Source organism: Zalophus californianus, chromosome 5 (genome assembly GCF_009762305.2).
Source record: "Zalophus californianus isolate mZalCal1 chromosome 5, mZalCal1.pri.v2, whole genome shotgun sequence".
Lineage (NCBI taxonomy): Eukaryota > Metazoa > Chordata > Mammalia > Carnivora > Otariidae > Zalophus > Zalophus californianus.
Genome location: NC_045599.1, coordinates 119,630,385 through 119,655,770, shown reverse-complemented (window position 1 = coordinate 119,655,770; position 25,386 = coordinate 119,630,385). Strand labels below are relative to the sequence as shown.

Genomic DNA, 25,386 nt, shown 5'->3' with positions numbered 1-25,386 from the left:
TGGGGGTCAAAAGTTCGAGTCCCATGTTGGATTCCTTAAAAAAATTATATCACTAGATAATATTGCTTATGAAGACTCATGATCAGTATTATCAAATAATACAAATCTATAGTGTACTTTTTTCAAATCACTTTTTTTAGTTTAAATTGATTAGTTAAAACATTAACAGCAACTGCTTTTGTTACTTTTTAATATTTTATTCAAGTTATTTTCACTGAACTATTTTGTGGTTTTGATCATAGGAAATCCTCATAGTCATTTTAAGTCTGAGGTCTGTATTTTTAGATCCCTGTGTCTCATTGTCATTCAAGAGACTGTGGGCTTTCCCGCATCTATCAAGGGATAGCACTGTAACTGTATCATGTTATTTGGATCATTGGAAAAGATGTCTTGAACTGTTGCCATAATGTATGCACAATCAAGTTAACAAGCACAGTAAATGCATCACAGGATAATATGTCTTTAAATGTAAAGACTTAGCATGCTTATTAAGAAAAAAAAAGAAAGGAAGACAGAGAACCAATTCTGTAAGTACATGCCCAAAGAGAAAAAGTCTACTAGTTAGTAGAAAATGTGAACATCAATTAGATTTAAGGAAAGTATTCTCGAGGCCCAAAACAAGTAGTGAACTACATGAAGGAATTGAGGAAGCTCACAATTTGTGTAACAGAATGCTTGGAATACCAGAGGAAATACATTTTCCCTCTTGTTTTATAAAATAACATATTTATTCATGGTTAATAACTAAGTATAACATTCCATGCTAAGGACCAAAGTCCTTCATTTTCTTGTTGAAACATCAGAATGGTTTTCCATAATAAAAAATGAAGAAAAAAACCTTGCTTCTCAATAACAGAATGATGAGTTTGTTTCACTGGAGAGTGTTGTTTGGAGTTTTCTCTTTATCTAGCTAAATGCTCCCTGCTAATTCTCAGCATTACCTGTTACTCTTGACCTCAACACTCTAGGAGTAGAGTCTAGTTTATGGGCCAAACTTCCTAGAGGAACACCAGGTCCTACTCTTTTTGCATATAAAGTTCCATTTAGTCCTGGCAACGCAAGGCTTTCTGGTTCAAAGAGAAGAGTCTTATAAGACTTCTTGGACACCAAATAACTCTTACAAAACAACATTTTGATGAATTAAGTGTAAATGAATCAGAAACATATGGATTAAATTTCCTTTGAAATATGCATGCCTTTTCTGAATTAAGGGGGAAAGCATTTGGCAAAATGTATTTTGCTGAACCCAAAACACTAGAATAAAGCTCAAAGTTTTCCTGAACCCCCAAATTATGCTGGAGTCTCTTTTCTTTTAAAATTAATTCATGTTTAGGCTTAATATTGTTTATTTTTTTACATTTGAAAATGGCTTTACTCTGACCTCTAATTTCTTCCCTGGATTTGTGCTTCCCTTTGTTCTTGATAAAATCCCTGACCCTCAGAAGTATGTATCCAACTTTTGATAGAAGAAATGCATTCTGCTTCCCTGAGTATAATTGTGCAATCTTAATTTTACATCTTATTCAAACTTAAAAGTACTGTGTAAGTTGTCTAGAATGTTCCCCGTGCTGTGGTCACTTGGAAAAGGCACAATCCTGAAGGACTTTTGAGGATGCAGAAGAAAGAGACATCAGCTCCCAATTTTGTAGAGGAAAACACAGTGACACCCAGTGAGGAAGCTTGCTGTGTGGTAGGAGTAGTTCTATTCCTGTTCTGCTGCTGTCAGGGTTATGGCTAGTCCTTTTCCACCTTCCTCATTATGTCCTGGTGTTAGAAGAGGAAATGAACACAGTTGGCTTTACTAAATTTTATTATCCTTTCTTCTTCTTTGACTTAATTTACCTCTTTGGGTGGCCTTATGCTAAGAGGGGCAATAGAGGAAATGCTTAATAAATTCACCCTGCTCTGTGCATTGACAGTTAAGATTCTACTTTCCTTTTCCCCGAGAATTCTAGAATGGAAGGAATTCTAGAATGGCAGGAATGCAAGACTTCTGACCTCTCCAGTCTGCCCCAGACATGTATTCTTTTCTTTGCTAAACTATAAGGAAACAGGTCTTCTTCATTTTCTCACTTAAGCTAAACTTTCCCCCTTTCAGGGCCTTTGCACATGCTGTTCTCTGAATTTGGAATTCTCCCCTACTTTCCCATCTCCCAGCCACGCCCATAGCTAATCTGATTCAGCCTTCGAGTCACAGTTCAAATGTCACCACTCCAGAGAGGTCTTTTGTGAACGCCTCTCTCCAGTAGTTCCTTTCTCTTCCAAAGTTATTTTTTTCCTTTTAAGTATTTAAAATCACAGTTTGTAATTATTTTAGTTATATGTTTGTTCCCCTATTTCTATTTCTTCCGAAAAGGCAAGGACTGTATTTGCCTTGGTGTGTATATATATATACACACACACACACATATACATATATATACATGCCTTGTGTGTGTGTGTATATATATATATATATATGCATATATACATTGAGATACTATGTGTGTGTGTGTGTGTGTGTGTGTGTGTGTGTGTGTATAGTATCTCAATGCCTAGCAAAGTACCTGGCACAGAGCAGGCATTGAATAAATGTCGAATATATGACATGCAATTTCTGTAACAAACTTGTTACAGAAATAGAATAGAGAGTAGATAGAGTGGGTTGAGGGCGTTTACTGGGACATTGCTAGTTTGTGTGTGTTGTCCTGGTTTAATGATTAATAGTCTCCTTCACTTTCAGCAATGTCCTGGTTTGGATTATGAATTATATGGTCACTCTAGTTTTTATCTAATATTTTGAAGTTTCTTTACTTCTTTTATGTAAGGACTGTGTCCCCTGCAGTTGCATGTGGGTATGGGGCTTTGGTTGGATATATCTTAGGAGAACATATGACTGTGTCCATCTGTGATCTGGAAGGCACTTATACTGCCTATAGAGGGAAAAGAATATTGGTTCATCCTATGCAGTCCAGATGAAAGATGGATTTAAAAAAAGGCAATGAAGTTGTGTATTATTTGGCTTCTGAGCTTACATACAGCAATGATCTCTAGATTTTTGATACGAATGTAAGAATAGACAAATGGAGATTGATAACTCAGGCAGGGAAAGGGAAGTCATCATATCATGCACCATCTTAGCTACTGAGGTTATAGAGATGCATAGGGCTTTCATCTAATCCTTGAGAGGCTGATAATCTGCTTCAGGAAAAGAAACATGCAAAAGAAAATGTTAAGTAGACTATGTGCACAAAGTATGAGAAAATGTACCGTAGGACCTTAGAAGTTAGATCCAGAATGTTTGGTGGCCAGGGACTAAGAGGAAAGATCTGTGGTGAAGCAGTCAGAAATTAGGCTATTAAGGTCTGGCCGGGTTGTGAGGAACTTTCTTTGACTGAGAGATGTAATTTGAGCATAGTACGAATGGAGAGGAAGGAAAGTAGCCTGAAAGGTGTTTGTCCACCATTTGAATAACCCAGAAGTGAATTAACTTAAAAAAATATGAGCATCTAAGATAGTCGGCTGTTCTATTTTTTGAAAATTCCTAATGCAAATACTTGTAAAAAATTGGAAAATTTTGATCTCAACACTTTTTCAAACATTTTCAAAGGATGCAACATATTACAATTAGTTAACTATGTAAATTTCTAATTTATTTTCTTTTTTTTTAAAGATTTTTTTAAATTTTATTTATTTATTCATGAGAGACAGAGAGAGAGAAGCAGGCTCCCAAGGAGCAGGGAGCCCGATGCGGGACTCGATACCAGGACCCTGGGATCATGACCTGAGCTGAAGGCAGATGCTTAACCATCTGAGCCACCCAGGCGCCCTCTAATTTATTTTCATGTGGTGCTTTTATTTTATAAATTTGCAATTGCAGGATAAGTTTTAAGAGATCGTTTATTTTTTCTTAAGGGCCGTATTTGGAATTTGGTAAACTGCTACTTGGTTTGTATTTCCCAAAGCGTGTTCCATAGACCATTACTTCTGTGGGATGTTATGGGTATTAGAAGAAAAAGGTGTTCATAGTCAAATTATTTTAGGAAGTGCAGAGTAAATGAAGTTGAACAGATTTTTTTTTTTTTTGGGAGAATTCTCAGCAACTTTAATATGTTAATTTACCTTGTAATTTTAAGAAAAGAATTCAAGATGCAGAATTTCTAGCATTTTTTAAAAAAATTAAGACTTTTTTTAGAGCAGCTTTAGGTTCACAGGAAAATTGAGAGGTAAGTACAGAGATTTCCCATGTACTCCCTGTCCCCCCACGTGCACAGCTTACAATTAATCTGCATTGACCCAAAGTCCATAGTTTACATTACGGTTAACTCTTGGTGTTGTATATTCTGTGGGTTTGGACAAATGTGTAATGACATGTACCCATCATTATGGTATCATACAGAGTATCTTTACTGCCTTAAAAATCCTCCTGTTCTGCCTATTCATCCCTCCCCCACAAACCCTTGCAACCACTGATCTTTTTACTGCCTCCATAGTTTTGCCTTTTCAGAATGTCATATAGTTGGAATTATATAGTATGGTTTTTGGTCAGCTCTGACAATCTCTGTCTTTCAGTTGGTGCATTTAGACCATTGATGTGTAAAGTGATTGTTGATATAGTTAGATTAATATTTATATATTCGTTATTGTTTTTTGTTTGTTGCCATTGTTCTATTTTTATTTTCCACTCATTTTCTGCCTTTTGTAGTTTTAAGTGAGCATTTTATATGATTCCATTTTCTTTCCTAACTTACTATCAGTTATACTTTTTTTTTTTTTTTTTTTTTTACTTTTTGAGTGGTTGCCCTAGAGTTTGCAAAATATATTTACAGCCAATTCTAGTTCATTTTCAGATAACACTATACCACTTCATGGGTAGTGTGAGTACCTTATAATAACGAAACTATCCTAATTCCTCCCTGTCATTCCTGTATCACTGTTGTCATTCATTTCATTTGTATATAAGCCTACCTAAATAAGCATACTTATATAAGCATACATAAGATTTACACAAAAGTATGCATAATCAGATACATTGTTAGTATTACTTTGAACAAACTGTTACTATTAGAGTAAGAAAAATAAAGAAATAAGAAATATAAGAAATAAGAAAAATAAAAATTATTTTACCTAGACTTACTCCTTCTTTGATGTTCTGCCTTAATGTAGAACTTGATTTACGTAAGTTCTTTATTCTCTCTAAAGAACTTCTTTATTTCTTTCAAGTCAAGTCTATTGGCAACAAATTCCTCAATTTTGTTTGTATGAGGAAGTCTTTGTTTTTCCTTCTCTTCTGAAAGATAATTTTGCAGGGTACAGAATTCTAGGTTAGTGGCTTTTTTCTCTTAACACCGTAAGCATTTTACTCCTCTCTCTTCTTGCTTGCATGTTTGAAGAAGTCAGATATGATTCTTAGCTTTGTTTCTTTATAGGTAAAGTGTTTCTTTCCTCTAGCTTCTTTTAGGATTTTTTATCTTTGATTTTCTGTAGTTTGGAAATGGTATGTCTAGATATAGGGTATTTTGTTTGTTTGGGGTTTCTTTTGGCATTTGTCCTGCTTAGTGTTCTCTGAATTTCATGGATATGTGATTTGATTTCTGACATTAATTTGGGGGAAATTCTCAGTCACTATTGCTTCAAATATTTCTTCTGTTCCTTTCCTCTTCTCTTCTTGGTATTCCCATTACATGTATGTTACACATTTTGTACTTATCCCACACAGTCTTTGGATATGCTATTCTTGTGTTTTTTAGGGTTTTTTTTGTCTTTGTTCTCTTTGGTTTTTAGTTTTCAAAGATTCTATGATATATCCTCCAGTGCAGATTCTTTTATCAGCTGTGTCCAGTCTACTAATGAGCCCATCAAAGGTGTTCTTCATTTCGGCTATAGGTATTTTTAACCCTAGCATTTCTTTTTGGTTCTTTGTTAGGATTTCCATTTCTCTGCCTACATTGCTTATTTTTTCCTGCATGCTGTCTACTTTATCCATTGGAGCCCTTAGCACATTAATTATAGTTGTTTTAAATTCCCAGTCTGTAATTCCAGCATCCCTGCCATGTTTGGTCCTGATGTTTGCTTTCTCTCTTCAGATTCTGTTTTTGCCTTTTGGTATGCCTTGTGATTTTTTTCCCTTATAGTCAGACATGATGTATCAGGTAAAAGGAGCTACTGCAAATAGGCCTTTAATAATGTGGTGGTGAAGTGTAGGGGGAGGGAAAGCATTTTCTATTCCTATGATTAGGTCTCAGTCTTTTATCCCATGCTGGACTGTGAACTTTACAAAAGTTTCTCAGTTTTTTTTCTCCTCCCTTAGGTGAGACAGGATGGCAGAGTGGGCTGGAGTTGGGCATTTTCCTTTTCCCATGTGGAAAGCTAGAGAAAGCTGGAGTTGGGCATTTCCCTTCTCCCAGGGAAGTTAGGCTCTGATAATACCCCCACTGTGGTGCATCTGGGCTCTGGTTAACCAGTTTCCCCTGGGAGTGGCCTTATTAAGAAGACCAGCGTGTGCTCATGTATTTCAGAATGGTTCCTCCTACCCTCCCCTGCTGGAAGCACAAGGGGATTTTTCTCTGGTACTTAACTGTGGGGATTTGGTTAAGCTCCTGGAGGTAAACATCACAGTGTTGTGGTGCCTCGCTATGATTGGGTCTCCCTGGAGTTTTTTACTCTTTGAGTTGGCCATACTGAGCCACCAGCAATTTGTTGGCTAAACAGGATTTTCCTTTCCTGGCACGGGTTTCTGTGGAGGTTTTTGCTTGCGTATTTCTGCTCTGGTAAGTTGTGACTCTGTATTTGTCTCTTTGTCTCTCCAGTCTTGCGGGCAGTAGGTTTGTTCTGTGTCTTCCCCTCTCTTATGGATCCAAGAAAAGTTGATTTTTTTTTTCAGTCTTTCATCTTTTTACCTGTTGTTAGGTGGAGTGGTGACTTCCAAGCTCTTTACATGAAGAAGCGGGAACATTTGTAGTACTTTTTGAAAGAGGGAACTTGTTTTTTAAAAATAAAATAGGAAGCAGATACTGAGATGAAGTTAGGAGGGCAAAAGATTTATCGGTAACACCCATGAAAGGAAAGGGGCAAAAGTGGGGCTGCACAATGGGAGCTCTTAACCTGACGCCGATCTGACAAAGGCTCTGCCAGCCCCATGGGAACTGGGGAGCAAGGATTGCTGACTAGAGGAGTCCCCAGTTGGACAGGCATGGCTGGACCCTTGTACCAGAGGCTTGCTTAGTCATTGGTGCGTGCCATCCTGAACCTTGTGACATTCTTCTAGAAGTTTTACAGTTTTAGTTTTAGCTTTTGCATCTAGCCTTCGATCCACTTTGAGTTAGCCTTTGTTTACGGTGTGAGGTAAGGGTTGAGATTCTTTATTTTGCATACGGATATTTAATTGTTTCTGTGCCATTTGTTGAAATATTTGTAGCCATTTGACCTTGCCATTTGTTATGTTGATTTCAACCCTGGCTTCTGTGGTTAAGTACCCTTACCTAGTCTCCCCTGCATCGGAACCCATCATCTTCATTGCTGTCAGTGAACCACATTCTTTTATGGTCTCTCCTACCATCAACTCTGGTCTGTAGAGGAGAGCCGTTATGAACTTCTTGATAATGATGGTGCTTCTCTCATGAGCACATTCCTGATGGCTTTGATGAATGGTGTGCCGTCTGGGTCTTCTCATGGCATAGAATCCTTGGGTGGGTTGTCAGGGTTTCCATAATATAGCTGTGCCAATGTACCTAACTCCATAAGCCTTTTATTCCTTTTCTATACCATCTGCTATGGTAATGCAGGCTGTTCAGCCTTGCTCAGCATGAGCCATCAGTTTCTCCAGGGTACTAGGAGCCACCCTAACTGCTAATTTATACCATCTCCTAGGGTCCTTGCCAGAGCGTTAATCCTATATCCTAAGACTGTCTCCCTACATCAGTTAATAATAACTCCAGGCCTATGGTGCAGTCTTCTTGGTTAAGCATCCTCAAAATTGAGTCAGTAGATATTATCCATCCCTGTGGATGCTGACTGATCCTTGCCTGTCTTTTTGGATATAGTCCCTGTTTCTCAGGCCCAGCTTGCCCTGGCTGTATTATTGCTGCAACTTAATCCTATTTATTGGTGACCTGGTGTAAGAGGAGGTGAGGGCAGATCCCGAGTAGGGGCTCTTGTTGCTTAGCAGGGCAGGGGTGTTCTACAGATTATTCTTACATGAGAAAAGTGCTAAATCTTAATAGGGAGGTCTAGATCACCTTTGTAGGTTCTCAATTTAAGAGTAGTCTAGAGAGAGAATCTTCATAGGCTTCCACGCAGATGGTCGCTTCCATTTCATGTGTCCGGGCCTCAGGTTTTCCCACCAGGGTCCTAATCTTGGTATCATCTAGCTCAGCTGAGCATTTAATCTTTTTTGAAATCGGGAGACTCTTACTATTAAATCCTGAGTTTGGTCTTTAGCTTTTCCTATTCTTCCACTTCAGGAAAAAAGGAAATAAAGGTCTTTTTATAAACTGCCAAAGGGGCCCTATAGCCTTTCCATTTTGTTTTCAGTTGTTTAGCTGTCTTCACCTTTCATAACCCCTTAGAGGGGTCAATGTAATTTTTTAACTATCAGCTACTTCCGCTGGCCTTGTATGTATTGTCCCTCTTCACTTTTCATACCCCTGAATCCTATCACACTGGCCAGAGTGCCCTTTTCCACAAGTACACGTTTCCAAGGTTTAGCCGTCAGGAACATGCTTTGAGAAGGGACTACCTGTGCCATGCACACCACCCGGAATGGGCCCTTATTGCCCGCTGGATGGTAAGTTGTCCAGCCCCATTACATCCTCTTACTGTCTGTTTCTTGCACCATGAATTGTCTACTATGTGACTTGGATTCTCTGAGGAGCAGATGCTGAGCCTGAGTTGAGATTCAAAAGGTTTACTGGGGGTTAACATTTTGAAAGGAAAAGGGAGAAAATGGAATTGGCAGGCAGTCAGCGGGTAGGATTGTGATGCAGCTCTGACAAGTCTCTCAGCCCAATGGGAAACCTGGAGCAGAGATTGCTAGGTTTGGAGGAGTCTTGTGTTGTGTACTCTGTCGCTAGGCTCTTTACCATGGTCTTGCTCAGCCATTGGCTGATGGTATCTTGAGAAGGGCATGACCTGGGTGCAAAAACTGAGGCAGACATGAAAGAGCTGACACCCCTTAGGTTGGCAGCTTACTGTACTCATTGGCACTGGATAAAGAGGTCCTTCTTAAAAGGGAGTCTGACTGGCACATCTCCATGTCTCCAGCAGGATGTGTTGGTGGTCTAGTTTTCTATGGGACACTTTCATCTTGGATTTAAGAAACTAATTCTCTTAATTCTGCTAATTATAATGACAGTAAAACAGTTTTGTAATAGAAAAGCGTACTTATTGATGAGTATTAGCATAACCTAGCAATATTTAAATAATTGTACAAGTATAGGTACAACTACATACTTTATACTTACACTAAATTTCTATTTCCTACTTAAATTTCATACCCGCAATAAAATGGTCTGACTTTCTCCCCCAACTCTGGAACTTCATAAGTCAAGATGCCTAGGTTTATTCATGACTTCTGAAGACCCGCCCCGCCCAAGTGGATGTTTAACAGTGGTGCTTTTTAACTTAGCTTTGTCTCTCCCTGACTTAAATACTAGAGTAATTCTCCCTGACTTAAATACTAGAGTAATACTTAAATACTAGTATACTCTAGTATTCTAGAGTATAGATTCTATACAGTAACCCTTCTTCTCTCTGACTTTGTGGGGAGAAATTACAATTGCTAGGTAATGATTGTGGGGTTTTGATCCTAGCCCATGGTAGCTCACCAGGGATCTTCCAGGAGAGAGTGTAGGAAGATGGGAATTGCCTCTCACTCCAACTAGGAGCCTGTAGGGAACTTCTCCTAACTAATCATTCTTTCAGCAGACATTCCTGAACACTTTGCCTCCCTGGCTTTCTCTTCCCAACCCCCCGCTCAATGAAGAGCCTATTTAATGCTAATTAATATTTAAGATATATATTTTTTAATAGACTGTTAAGGTTTGTACTTTCATTTTTTTTAAAATCCTGGTTTTAAAGCAATTATAACCTTTCTGGGAAAGAAAACATTTAAAAGAAATTTAGTATTTTGATTTTGGGATTTGTTTTATTAAAAATTATGATTTTGGAACCTTTGAATTAACAACATCCTTGTCAACAGGAAAGTGCTGAACAAGGAAATAGGGAGCAATTCTGAATTTGGGCAGTGCTTAGAAAGAATAAGTATGAGTTATAACATTTTGGTTTTCTTTTTGCACATGGATGTTTTCCAAGACAATAAAAATAATGACTTTATAGCCAAGGTCAGACTTTGATACCAAACTGAGAATCCTAAATATGGACAGGGATTTTGAAATGGGAATTGAAAATATTAAGAGAACTGGATAGAACGATGCTGTGTGTTTGAGATAATTTCTACCTTTGAACCTGAATTTAGAACTTCTTATCAGAGGTTATTTATTACAGCATTGAATTTTGTCAGTGCATCTCTTATATCCTTTTGATTGATATTCATGTCAAAACAATTATCATCTCACTTTTAAGTTACTTTTAAGATGATTGGAAACAAAATTGGTTATATTTCATACAACCCTACTAAAAAAGGTGATTTTTATATATATATACTTTTCTCATCACTAAGGAAAATAAAAAACAGGTTAAGGTACTGTACCAAAGAATTTATAGGAAAATTAGGATTAATAATCATAATTCCCCAGTTTCTCTTTTTCCAAATAACCACACTGTGTTTTAGAGTTCTCATTATATTTTCATTATTTTCTTTCTAATTTTTGTTCAACAACTTCTATGGCAAATGTGTTTTTTTAATTAATATTTTATCATTAAAGATTTTATTTGAGAGAGAGAGTGTGTGTGCTGGAGAGGGTGTGGGAGGGTATTGGGGGTTGGGGGCAGCGAGAGGCAGAGGGGGAGGGAGAGGGACAAGCAGACTCCACACTGAGCGTGGAGCCCCAGGTGGGGTTTAATCTCAGGATCTTGAGATCATGACCTGAGCCTAAATCAAGAGTTAGCTCCCTAACCAACTGAGCCACCCAGGTGACCCTACTCAATGTAATTTTAAGTATAAGATGGGAGTTATTAACTAGTGGTGGCTTGCTAGAGAGTACACATTTAACTTATTATTAAAAGCCTCTGTTTGACCTATTTAGAATTTGTAAAAATCACAGTGCTATATATATTCTAACTCTAATTCTTACCTTAACTCTAACCTTAAAATAATCCTTAATACGATGTATTGAAAATGTGTTTTAATCATGTAAGTATTGACCTTTAGATACCTAAAACATGATTTACTTTTCCCACACTTAAGAGTGATCTAAATTATGGAATTCTATCTACTAGACCTTAGGAAAGGGGAAGAGCTATAGGAGATTTTGGGGAATTCACAGTTTTCATTTTCATCAGAGTTTTCTATTTATCAAGGGAAACTGTCATGTTTTCTTAGTATCCAAACAATTACCTTAATGCTGGATTTCTTTTTCTTTTTTTAAAGAATTATTTATTTTAGAGAGCGAGAGAGTGTGTGCAAGCACAGGGTGGTGGGGGGTAGAGGGGTAGAGGGAGAGAGTCCCAAGCAGACTCCATGCTGAGTGTGGAGCCTGATGTGGGGCTCGATCCCACGACCCTGAGATCACGACCTGAGCCAAAACCAAGAGTCAGATGCTCAACTGGACTGTATTATCCAGGTGGCCCAAGGCTGGATTTCTTAAAGCTGTTATGGAGACTGGTGTTTTCTGAAGTTTTTGTGAGAACATATAATCTCTTAGGATATGAAGAAAAGCAAGTAAGCATTTGTCATTGCAGCTGTATTTTCAGAAAGATAATCTATACCGTGGTAACTTTTATTTTCTAAAGAACCCTTGATTAATATAGGCTGACTTGTGTTAATTTTCTTATTGTTTTATTAAAAGGAAATGCAGTATTTTGGGCAGGGTAGTGGAAGCTTCTTTTTGTTAGTACCTTTTCTGTTTTGCTTTTCTTGTTAGGGTCTATGAAGCACTTCACAAGTTGTTAGCTTGTCAGTAAACCAAAGACTGAGGAGATGTATATCATATTTGAGATTATACCTAAAATTTTACGTGGGTAATAGGAGTATTTCTGATGCCCAATTTATAGTTGAACTTTGATGAATCACAAAACTCATAGCTTTTCACCCTTGGTGGCTAAGGGCTTAATTATCTGTGTGATAGTTAAATCTGGGGCTACTAAGTTTCTGGGAGAAATGATACAATGTGTAAGAGAATGGAACAAACGGAGTTTACTCTGTATTTATTTAAATAGTCCTGTAATTTGGGGATGGAGCCTATTTAAGTATAAACCATCTAAAAGAATCATGTTTTTAAAAGTCTGTTTTCCCCACTGAGTATTTCTTAATGAATAAGACTATCAGAAACAACAAATTTAAATGTCTCTGTGGTGACGCTGTTGCAAGGAGGCTTTTAATGACTAAAGTGAAAGTATTTTTTTTTTTTTTTTGTAGAGACCATCTTGTTTTTCAGTAAAACACAAATGCGGTTTTTGCACAAATTATCACTCTCCAATAAAACACAAGTATGATTCAATTTTTTGTATTTGTGAAGTGGTAATTGATAAACTTTTGCTCTAATCTTGGACATATAAGAAAAGTGAAAAGCAGGCTTTATAAGACCCTGTAATAAACAGGATTTTAAATGGTTAGCAGTATGTGTGATATGTTTATTTATTTTTTAAAAGATTTTTATTTATTTATTGAGAGAGAGAATGGTAGCGAGAGAGCATGAGAGGGAAGAGGGTCAGAGGGAGAAGCAGACTCCCTGCTGAGCAGGGAGCCCGATGCGGGACTCGATCCAGGGACTCCAGGATCATGACCCGAGCCAAAGGCAGTCGCTTAACCAACTGAGCCACCCAGGCGCCCTGTGTGATATGTTTAAATTAAAATCTTGAAATAAAGACTTACTGTTAACTATTAGTATTTTTACTTAGTGACATTTAATACCACTATATAGTTTTTGTTCACTGTCTTAGGTGCCAGTGTGTTTATTAAATCTAACTTGAACCATAACGAATACAAAACACTTCGGATTTATCTTAACTTCTCATATCAATCATTTAAAATGTTGTCTCATAAAGTAGATTATATTTTGTGATTTATAAGTTCTTTCTCCTTAATATAAAATTGATTGTATAATTCAATATACATGAAACATGTTGCATTCATTCAAAAAACATTTTCTAATCTCTTTTTCTGCCTAGTAAGATCTCTGTAAATATTTAGGAGTTTGCCCTTTAAAACAAAACAAAAAAGAACTTTTAAAATTCAAAGCAAAACACAACAAAAGAAACAAATTAGGAAAGTATTTTTTTTTCTTGGCAAGAGAGCTTTTTGTGAATATTTGGCTTAGGGACGCTATTGAAAGTTGCGACATTTTATGCTTCTGGGGCAAGGGCTTCCCTCTTCCTCTAAAGTAATTCTGGGTGCCGGGTTGTTCTCTATTTTAATGCAATGGTGACAGCACATCTTTATGGTGACCAGTTATTGACAGAAAACATCTTTTAGGTAAGTGTGACTGTTGTGCTTGCAAATCTGTTTCCATTCTGTACATTTTATTGACCACAGCAGTCTCTTTGGCACTCTCTCTCAAATTTCCTATATGCTTTTGACGTTGTCCCACTTCCAGAGTGTTCCTGTAGTTCCTGAGAGTGTTGACTGTTACCCTCTTGCGAGATGTGTTTCTTCCATCAAATGCTAGAACACAGAGAAATTCGTAATTACCATTCACTCACCCTGTCAACCCCCCAAGATCGTAATTCTTACCTAACTGGATATACCCAGTGTCTTCTTATATATGGCACTGCAACATGCTATTGCCTTTTGGAAACATCAATGTAATAAAAATCTCTGCTGAACCGATGCGTGAACTTTGTATTGTATCCAGTATAGAAGTTATTTGGTGTTTTATTGACATGTTTGGTCCTGTTGACCTTTTGAAGGTATAGGTACAAAGTGCACGCTCAGGGGTAGAAGGATTTACTAAAAAGGAAAACCACATGAAATTTTTTTTTTTTTTTTTTTTTTTTACATTGTGCTCATGTAGGTAAGCATGAAAGACTAGAAATTGTAAGGTTGTTGACTAAAATAAGACTTACTCATTTAGAGTGGGGAACCTGAAATTGTGATGATGTCTTAGGAGTAGTATAGAGGCATTTACCCTTTATAAAAGATTTTCAACTTCATGAAGACATTGCCCTGCTATTGGAGTTCCAAAGCATTAGAATAGCTTTAGGAAGAAGACTTCCCTGGAAGTGTAACATAGAAGGGACTCCCCCCTTTCTGAAACTGCCTGAGCACATCCAAAGGTATAGGCTAGAAAAATTCTTTTAGACGTTTGCCATATTTTTACCTATTGATGATGATCTATAGAAAATGAATGTTACTGTAATCATTTTGAGCAGTCTCAACTCACTGGGATATAAATGTGGACCCCCCCACCCCCCGTTACCACTGTAGTCTCAAGTCTGACTGCGTTTTCTGTTAGGTGGTGGGCTTCTCTAATGACATCCCAGTTTGATTCCCTAAAGTCTTACTTTCAGGACCTGAACCATTACAGATTCTTACTCCTAGTTCCTGTGCTTCAAAGCTTCTCTCTTCTCCCCCTCTGCCGCACATCCGCCATCAGCATGCGCCAGAGTACTGGCTTGGCATGTGTGTGCTCATCTTTTTCAGTCTGCACCTTTGCTCCCATTCCCTCCCCTATCTCTGCCTCTGGTGTCTGGGGTGGGGGGAAAGGGACTGTTTTCCCCTTAAAGGATTTTACATGGTAATATTTTCTTTTACTTGGTGGGCTGTTGCTTTTAGGATTTTCTATCCAGGTGTTTGTGACTTGATAGGAATGGATGGTGGTACCCTTAGCTCCATTAACCAGGGACTTAAACTTGAGGGGCATTATAGACTTCATGATCGGTAGTCATGTCTTCCCACTAACCCCCCAGCTGGTGGTCCTGGTTCAGGGACCTCTTTCTCCACCTTCACAGTAGCCTGTTGAGCTTTAACACTTCACAATCTGATTTACCCTCTGGGGCCCCAAGGCTGGGCTCTGGACACATGCCAGCTATCTGTGGTCGGTCAGCATCGGAGGAAGTAGTAACAACGTGCTACGTACGCTATCATGCCTGTGTTATTTGACTTGGAAAAGCTATCAATTGGCACTCCAGCCTGTTAGTACTCTAAGATCAGGTAGGCGCTGGAGAAGAGAGAAGGGCTTCATTAAAAATTAATCACTTTAAGAAAAGTACAGGAAAGACAGTTAAGTATTCATTCCAATGTATTCCCTTACTTCCTTCTTCCAGCCTTTCTCTGAAGTGATTGTTTTTATTTCTAGTTGAGTACTGCTTCCCAGAACTTTCTCAGTTTTTGTCTTGTGTCCTGTCAAATCCTGCTTTTGCCAGATCTCTACAAGATACACAAGATCTGTTTTAAGTAAGTAGGGTCTATAAAAATGGCCACAGACTTTTTAAATTCGTCCTTCTAAGCCAAATTAGTGTGTGTATAGCTATCCAAACTTAGGTTTGCAAAGACTTACTAAGATCTGGAAAATATTAGTAACTGTGTGTGTCAGTGGGTATTGCAGATGATGTTGGACTCATGAAGGATGCGGATATCTTTATTCATTTTAATGCCTTTTTCTTCCCCTGAGTAAAAACTTGAGATGATTGATTTGGAAGAATATTCACATTTACATGAATCTTATCTTACTAGAGACAAGTTGTATTAACAGCTCAAAATACATGGGATTTTCTGTATGGAGAATGCATTTTACCCCCTGCTCTTTATTGTTACCTATGGTAGGAAGGCAAGAAAGCTTAAGGCTAGAATTCAGACCCAGTTCTAGAGAAAAGTTTTGTCAAGAGGGATTGGGTAGAACAAGGTATAGCAAAGGAGCTCACCGGGCAAGTCTGTGGAAGTCTAGCACTAGGAGGCTGAGCAGAAAAGCATTAAAATCCTTCATCTAGAAGTAGGGTGGGAAGGTGGCCAGTTTGAGATGTCATTATGTGGTAGAAAACCTGCCAGGCTGGTCTAGCTCTAGAGAAGATGTAAACAGTGCACAGGGTTCAGTTTTATAAGGTGACCTGGGGAACAGGTGTACTATCTGAAATCACCATGTAAGGGACTTCAAGGCTAAAGTCCGGTGGGCCAATGAGTGAGTGAAGAGTACTGCTTCTGGGCTTAAACATATGCCAAGGTGAGCCTTAGTCATGATGCTTCCTGGGACTCGTGGGTATGTAGAGAGCGAGCTTAGAATGGCCTGGCAGTTCCAGTCTGTGACAGGCCTAATTCCCAACCTGTTTGATATCTTGGGCTCTGGCTGGTCATGTTATTCCTGTCCTTCTCAGAATGGCTCTCAAACTAGATTAGGCCCGTGGGAAAATCAGTACTAGGGAGGGCGAAAACGGAAAAACAAGTGTTGTATTACAAAGACGAGATTCTTTTCTTAGGTTTTGGTTTCAGGGAATATAACTTCAGGATAACATTTTCAGGATAATTTTGCAAATGTCTGAAAGTGATGGATGAGGTAAAAGTTTAACTGGCTATAAAGTGTTAAGTTTAAACATTATTTTCTCAGTGGAAAACAAAATTCAAAATCAGGTAGACACGCCTGGATAATTTTCAGGGAAGTGTTAGAGGACAATGGAAGGTCAATAATTTAAAGCAATCAGTCTGGTAGGAGGTCCTGACATAAGAATATAGTTGAAAAAAAATGACTATTTATTTATGGGTGGGTAAGTTAGAGTTTCCTTAGTGACTATTTTAGCTTACTTTCATTTCATCTTGGTTAATTGTTGGCTTTACATTTATATGTTAGAAAAATTTCCCCACAACTCAGAAGTATCTGTGTTCATCTATGCTGAGAGAATCACAGGCACACTGAAACTTACTATCTTGTCTGTTTTGTTAACTAACTAGATAAAATCCATTTAGAGTGTTGTTCCAATATTAGTGTTATTCAAAGAAGATGAGTTTTTTTTTCTTTAAAAACAAACTGTGTAAACTTAAATCTTTTAATTATTTTAGGAGGCTTGCAACACCTCCAATTTCATGCCATTATTTGAGTGACCGCCCCTCCCCCCGGCCTATAACCCCCACCCCCTCCTCAAAGACCCTACTTTATTTCCTGTTTACTTCACTGGGCTCTGAAGACTGCTTAAAACCTACAGGTTCATTTCATTGTTTTTATGCACCTAAATTTTCATCATTTGGAAGGCCCTCAAACTGAAAGATTTAAGTTGGCTAATACAAAGTTGTATGTTATCAAATTCCTAGTTGTGATGATAGAGTCTGAAATTTTAGAATATTATGTTAAATATTATTTCCTTTTTATTTTTTTTAAGGATTTTTTTGGGGTGGTCAGTGTGAATGTGGGGGCAGAGGGAGAGGGAGAGAGAGAATCTCCGACTCTTTGCTGATGCGGTCCCAATCACCCAACCCCAAGATCATGACTCCAGCCGAAATCAAGAGTTGGACGCCCAACTGACTGAGCCACTCAGGTACCCCTAGAATATTATGTTAAACTTTAAAGATAAATGGAGAGCAAATGTATATTTTCCAAGAAGTTAACTAAAAAAGGCAGACTAGAATTAAACTCAGTTTCCCTAACCAATAATTATCTTCTAAATTTAAAGAATTATTAGTTTTATATTCCCCAACTCAATTACTGGGGAAGAGTGAGGAATGAGGATTCAGAGAAGCAGTAATAAAGTGGAGCTGAATAGTGGTTGGGGTGATAGAAGTTTTTCTAATTGGGTAGAAAATTATATTAGCTGATTTTTTTACTAGGTTAATTCAGTACTAGATAAAAGTCAAATTCTAAGTAAGTTTTTGGAAAACTAGAAAAATTGGCATCTCTCTTTTAAAAAAAGTTGCTATTGGAGGGACCTACCATAGAATTTTGATCTAAGATTCAACTTAATTCACCAGAATGCTTTTGGTCTATGGATATTTTTATTAACTCAAGTGCTCAATACGTGTTGCTGGGCCAATTTAAAGTTGAGAAATTAAAAAAATATTCAAATTATGGTTATTCTTTAGAGTCCTCTGCCAAATATCTCTACATTATGTTGACTAAATTAGAATTTAGAATTTCAAATGGCCTCTTTCTGTTTTTGTTTGTTTTGCTTCTTTTCCCTCTCTCTAACCCAATTATTTAATTTTTCCTGTAGGTAATATATTCACATGATTCAAAATTCAGAGAAAATAAAGGGAGTTGAGAGAAACACTTACCTCTTACTCCTGAACCTCAACCACTCCTCTTCTTCCTCCAGATAACCAGGACCTTTCCCTTCAGAAATATACTCACTTTTTCCTCATTTTTAAATAAAATTGGCAGAATCCTATACTGTTTTTAAGCTTCCCATATAAGAGCACCTGTATTATTCTACGACTGCATTTTATTCCACTGTACAAACCTATTATTTGGCCAGTTCCTTATATCTGCACATTTAGATTTCCAAACTTTTACTCTTTCAAAACACATAGGAACAAATAATTTTTGTGCATATCATTTATTTTCTCTATGTATGTATATCTGTGGAATAAATTCTTAGAAAAGAAATTCCTGGCTTAAAGGGTATGTGCACTGTAATTCTGATACATATTGCCTAATGATGTACAAATTTACATTCCTGTCCACACTGTTTGAGAGTAACTATTTGAGACCATGTGTCAAATCTGTGAGGAAATGATAGGTTATTCAGTAAATGGTGTTGAGAAAACTGGGAAGCTGGATGAAAAAATAAAATTGGATTTGTACATAATACCCTATATAGGAGTATATTCCAAGTGGGTCAAAATTAATATATAAAAAAGTCATAAAAGAAACCACAGAAAAGTCTAATAAGTTCAACCATGTAGGAAAAGAAATTCCTCATGAAGAATATTACTATAAGCAAAGCCAAAAGGCAAATATTAAATTGGAAGAAAATATACTTGTAAAGAGCTAATTTCCTTAAAATATGAGCTCCTACAAAAATGATGAAATACAATAGAACAATTGAAAAAGAACGAGCCTAGAGTTCACAGAAGAGGAAATAAAAGTAGCCATTAAAATAGGAAATGATGCTCAACCTCAACTTTTATTGATTTTTCTTTGTTCTTATAAGCACTATTTATTTGTGTATATTAGTTTTGTATCCTACAACTTTAGTAATTTCCTATAACATTTGTGATAGTTCTTCAGTTAGGGAAGTTTCAGTTTTTTCAAACCTGAATCGGGTTCTGAAGTTATCCAATCATATTACCCACACATAGGAAGCTTTTTACTTTTTTTTTCCCTGATTTTTTTCTCTTCCTTAATTTTGTTGGGCAGTGGTGAGGATGAATATCATGGTCTTATTTCTGCCTTTAGTGGGAAAGCCATCTGCTATTTCTCCATTAGATATGGTGCTGATTTTGAGGTGGAGATATGAAGCCTTGCCATTACTATTTCATGGAGATTTTTAAAACTTAATGAATTGAATATTATCAAATGCCTTTCCAGAATCTGTGATGTTTTCTTTTCCCCTTAGTATCTAATATTGAAACATCCTTACATTTTTCCTGCTTGTGGTTTCATTTAATGTGATGCTGGATTATATTTCATATTTTCAATTTACTTTTTCTCAATATTCATATGTGAGATTTGTCTATAGTTTGTGAGTACATCTTTTGTTAGGTTTTTACATCAAAGTTATATTCATATCCTCATACATGGGTGTTTTCTTGAAAAATCCTGTGCTCTAGAAAAGCTTACATGGCTTTGGAATTATTGGCTTTTTGAAGGATTCATAGGCTACCCCAATGAAACCATGTGAAAATTAGCTCTGAGGTGTTCTTTATCTCTCTGATGGTAATTTATCTGTTTAGATTTACTCTGTCTTACTGATTCTCTTTTGTGGCATGTGGAGGGAAAAAATGATATTCCTGCTCACAAGAAATTAGCAATTCAAAATGATACATTGACATTTGTGATGAACTATAATATGAGATGAAATGAAATGCTATGCAAGTAATGCAAAGCCCTGTGGTATGCTCAGAAAAGAGCAAATGAGAAGAACCAGGAAGAAAGCATCCATAATGCACCAGGGACTTGGGGGAAGAGTCACTTATTTTTTCAGAAAATCTTGCAGGTTTAAAAATATATCTGCAGCCCCAAGGAGCTATCACTCCACACCCATTATAAAACAAACAATTTTGTTTGTTTTATAATGGCTATTATAAATGGCTATTATAAAACAAACAAACAACAAAGTAGGAAGTTTTAGGATGTGGAGAAACTGAAACCCTGTGTGATTTTGAACAGTTTCTTGATTCTCAAAATCCTTTGTTCCTGCCTTTTTCTCTCTGCCTAGTAAGCCCTTCTCCCTGGCTTACTGTTGGTCCCTCTGGGGAAGTACGAGCACGTCACCCATACCTGCCCTTGCTGCTTTGCTGATTTCCCTAGTACTCCAGCATTACTTGCTAGTCATGGGCTTTCCCACTTTGTATTGTAATAATGATTTTGTTGCCAGAGGCTCCTCAAAGGCTAAATTCATATTAAGTATAACTTCTTACACCTTTAGAAAGTTCTTCATACACTTTGTTGACATGAACTCAACAGACTTTTCTTTCTTATCCCCTTAAACTTAGGGCAAGAAAGCTACTCAGTTATGACTACTTTTGTCATCTTCTTGATTATCCGTCCTATGGGTGCCACCTGAGGTTGAATACTCAATACATTTTATTTGGACTATTTCGGAGCTCCATGCTCCAGCCTTTAGTGGTCCCCACAATCATACCTTCTTATCACATCTAATAAATATATAAATATATTTAATATCATATTTTATATTACATAATGTGTATAAATATATATTATAATTTCTGCTTTAAAATCTTTTAATGTTTTCTGTATATAATGTGAACTCTGTAGCCTTATTTCAGGACAATTCCTGATTGGACCTGATTTTCCAGCCTTCTTTCCAATGGATTTTTCATCAATTCTGTATCTCCACGCAACCTGAATATTAACTGTTTTCCTTAATGAATCCTGACATCCTTACACTGCCCTATGTTTGTAGAAACTTTTTCCTCTTCTTGGGATGACATTTCATTCATCTATACTGACATATATCCCATCTATATATCAAGTTCCAATTCCAACATTGTCCTCCATGTTTCACATAAAGGCAGTAGGGGTCCCCTTCTTGCCCTAAGTTGCTGGTGCACTATGGATGCTTCCTTCCTGGCTCTTCTCATTTGCTCTTTTCTGAACACACACAGGGCTTTGTACTACTTGCATGGCATTTCATTTCATCTCCTATTACAGTTCATCATAAATGTCAGTTTATCCTTTTGAATTGCTAATTTCCTGTGAGCGGGAATTACAATTTCCCCCCCACATGCCACAAAAGAGAATCAGTAAATATTGGTTATATCCATGAATAAAATGATTAACAACTTCTATTTTAGAGTTCTTTCTTATGTTTATTCTTTTTCTTTTTTTTTAAAGTAAAAGTTCAGTTTATTCATCTGTTTATGATACAGTACACAAGAGGCAAAGTGTTTCACGTCATAGGTTTCACTTCCAACTCCTTGGAATGTTCATTTCTTTGGCTAAAAGGAGAGACTAGACGTGAGAGACAGGCAGTGCTTAGGCAACTGACATAAGGATGGGGAGGGGGTGATGCTAACACCATCCTCGCGGGGACAGGTACAAGGGGACTGTTAGTACAAGCTATTTTCTAGAACTGTTAGCTGGAAACAGAGGAGCACCACTCGTGGGCGCTCATCCGTCGTGGGCTTCAGTCATCCCCACCACACAGGTACAGCAGCACTTTCTGGTAGTCACCCTTCGTGTCTTCCTGGATATAGTAGTACAGGGACTTGCCGTACTTTCTCTTGAATTCAGACCTAATTTTCAACATGTCCACTTCACTGCAAGAGACCATGATTCTGATCAGGACTTTATCACGAGTCCTCTTGCCCTTCAGGGAGTCATACAGCTGGTCAGCAAAATACAGGGGCTTGTTCTGAATGCCACTGGACCAGGTTCAGGAAAGCATTTTCCAGGTCTACTTTGACCTCCTTCTTGATGCTCTCCAGCATGTCATAAGGGCTGTAGCTCTTGTACCTTTCAAATACTTTCTGGAGGTGACACACACTCTGCTCAGTCATGATGCTGATCCACTTGGGCACATCAGTTCCTTTCCTCTTCACCCCAGCATCATAGAGATCCCAGGCATCTTGGTCAATCAGTTCATAATCAATGACAGAGCCATCCTCTGCTCTTCTACCCTTTGCAAGGGCAACCATCAGCTTGCGGAAGTCACCAGATGTGTCAGAAACTATGTCCTCCTCCAGACCAGTCTTGTACATTTCTTTGTAGACTCTGTTAATTTCCTGAAGCTCTTGGTTGGTCCTTGAGCAGATGATCTCAATGAGGGAGTCCTTGTCAGTCCCCAGCCCCTTCATGGAGGCTTTCAGCTCAGAAGCATCATACTGAGCAGGTGTTTTCAATAGGCCCAAAATTATGGTCTCCAGGTAGCCAGACAAGGCTGACTTGAGTGCTGATGCGAGTTCCTTTTTGGTCCTTCTCTGGTAGGCGAAGGCAATATCCTGTCTCTGTTCATTGCTGTGGTTGGTCAAACTGTTGACAGTGGACCTCATCCACACCTTTGGTCTTGATGGCTGTTTCAATGTTCAGAGCATCACGCTCAGAATCAAAATTGGTGTATGCTTTGACTGACACGTATGGACGTGGGGGCTTGGAGTGATCACCCTCCAAGCTGAGTTTGCAGAGAATTTCGTGACCAGTAGACATTTTGAAGGAAGCTGGGCCCGGCGCCAAGAGCTGTGAGCGTCCCCAGTTGTAGAGCCTCTTATGTTTTTTCTTACCAACTAAAGACAAAGTAGATTCTTCGACATATTATTTCCTTGTTTTCATTCATGCACAATCTCCTTAAGAGAGGGTGGCTTGAACTCAAGTGAATGAGTGTTCTTTTAAGGGAGGAATTTTATTCTTTCAAATTACATAATCCTTTGGTACATCTAGACCTTTTTGATTTTCATAATTTTCAAGTATTATACATGTGATTATTTTTTGTTGTTCTTTAGAAAGGTCAAACCATAGATTTTAGGTACTAAGTGGTCTTTTCTTTATTCTGGATTTTTTTTTAAATTTCTTTTAAAAAGGTCTGTTTTATTTGTTCCAAAAAATTTACTCAACTTGTTTATTAGGAAAACATTTCCCCAATATTGAACTTTGCTAGTGGACTAAAGTTATAAAACAGTCTGGAGAATTTGGGTAAGGAAATTCTTCAGTTTCATTGTCATTACTATAACCATGATAGTAGAGTTAAAATGGTGTTTCTTGGAATTAAAAAAAAAAAAACATATGCCATAGATTCTGTGGCCTTGTTATTAATTTTAAAATCCTTACATTTACCAATAGTCACATCAGTCAACATACATCTCTTTCTTTACTATATGCCTAATAGCATTTGAGGGCAAATTTTTCCCATGAGATCAGTGATGAAATAAAAAAATATGTTCTTGGTTTTATGTAGAACTTCATCTTAGACTATTTCTGTCATTGGAACCCTGTGAGGAATTAATCCCAGGTAAACCATTAAGGAATTGTTTATCCATTCCTTTTTAAAAAAAAATTTTTTAAAAAATTCCGTTAGCCGTTTGTATTTCTTTTTCAATAGACGAATGGATAAAAAAGATGGGGTCCATATATACAATGGAATATTACTCAGCCGTCAGAAAGGATGAATACCCAAATTTTACATCTACATGGATGGGACTGGAGGAGATTATGCTAAGTGAAATAAGTTAAACAGAGAAAGTCAATTATCATATGGTCTCACTAATTTGTGAGACCCAAAGTTAGTGGTTTAAATAAAAACTTTTATGCTAAGCAAAATAAGTCAATCAGAGAAAGACAGTTATCATATGAGCTCACTGATAAGTGGAATTTAAGAAACAAAACAGAGGATCATAGGGGAAGAGTGGAAAAAATAAAACAAGACAAAATCAGAGGGAGACAAACCATAAGAGACTCTTAATCATAGGAAACAAACTGAGGGTTGCTCGAGGGTTGGGGTGACTGGGTGATGGACATTAAGGAGGGCAGGTGATGTAATGAGCACTGGGTATTATATAAGACTGATGAATCACTGACCTCTACCTCTGAAGCCAATAATACATTATATGTTAATTAATTGAATTTAAATAAAAGGAAAATATTTTTTTCCTGGAATGTAGAAATGCATATGTTGATTTTTTTAAATGTGATTTTTAAATTATCCTGTTTAACTCTTATTAATTGTAACAATTATCTGTAGATTCTTTTGGATTTGCCACATACAGAATAATAACATCTGTGAAAAATAACAATTTGTTTCTTCTTAAATAAATAACACAAACCTAATATCTTAGAATTCCAACATGGGTCTCATTGTGCTAAGATCAAGGTGTCACCCCTCCCCCCCCCCCATTGCTGTGTTTCTTTCTGGAGGCTCTGAGTGAGAATCGATTTCCTTGACCTTTCTAGTTTCTAGAGGCCACCCACATTTGTTGGTTCTTGTGCCTTCTTTTTCATCTTCAGATTTAGCAATATTGCATCTCTCTGACTATTCTGTACTCACATTTCCCTCCCATCACAGCCACGAAAAGTTTCTCTGCTTTTAAGGACTCATGGGATTAGTTTGGGGCCCCCCAGATAATCTATAAAATAATCTCATCACAAGGTCCTTAATTATCACATCTGTAAGGTCCCTTTTGTTACAGAGGGATGTATTCATTGCTTTTGGGGATTAGGATGTAGCAATCTTTGAGGGGGGGTCATTATGCTGCTTACCAGATTTAGAGAAAATCTGTTTTATCAACTAGTTTGACAAACACTGATTTGCACTATAGCCAAAGTGAGGGAAAAATAAGTATCAGGAGGGGGGGGGGAAAGCATCAGAGTAAACGCATTAACTTTAATACCCTCTGAATGACTTTTTACTGGCAGCCAATTTCTTTAGCCCTGGACCTGTAGATATAAGCTAATTCATACTGAGTCTGATGTTTTCCTTGTTTTTGCCATAATCAATTAAAAAATTATCTACTGAAGTATAACTTGCATCCAATAAAACTTCTCCATTTTAAGTGTACAATGAAATGTTTTATCATACTCCTATTTTCATAGTTAAACATTTTAAAGATTAATTCAACTATGATATATAGAAAAGCAAACATGTCATAAGTATAAGCTTGATGAATTTTCACAAACTGAACTCATTGTAACAATCAGATCAAACCATAATGACCTTTTTGTGGTCAGCTCTGTTGTGTATAATTTATATAGAGTAAAA

The 25,386-nt window shown here is 37.3% G+C and overlaps 1 pseudogene; it reads right to left on the bottom strand.

Moving 5' to 3' along the window:
- Positions 1-21,825: 21,825 nt before the first annotated feature.
- LOC113929578 lies at positions 21,826-22,859 on the bottom strand (annotated as a pseudogene).
- Between the last annotated feature and the right edge of the window lie 2,527 nt (positions 22,860-25,386).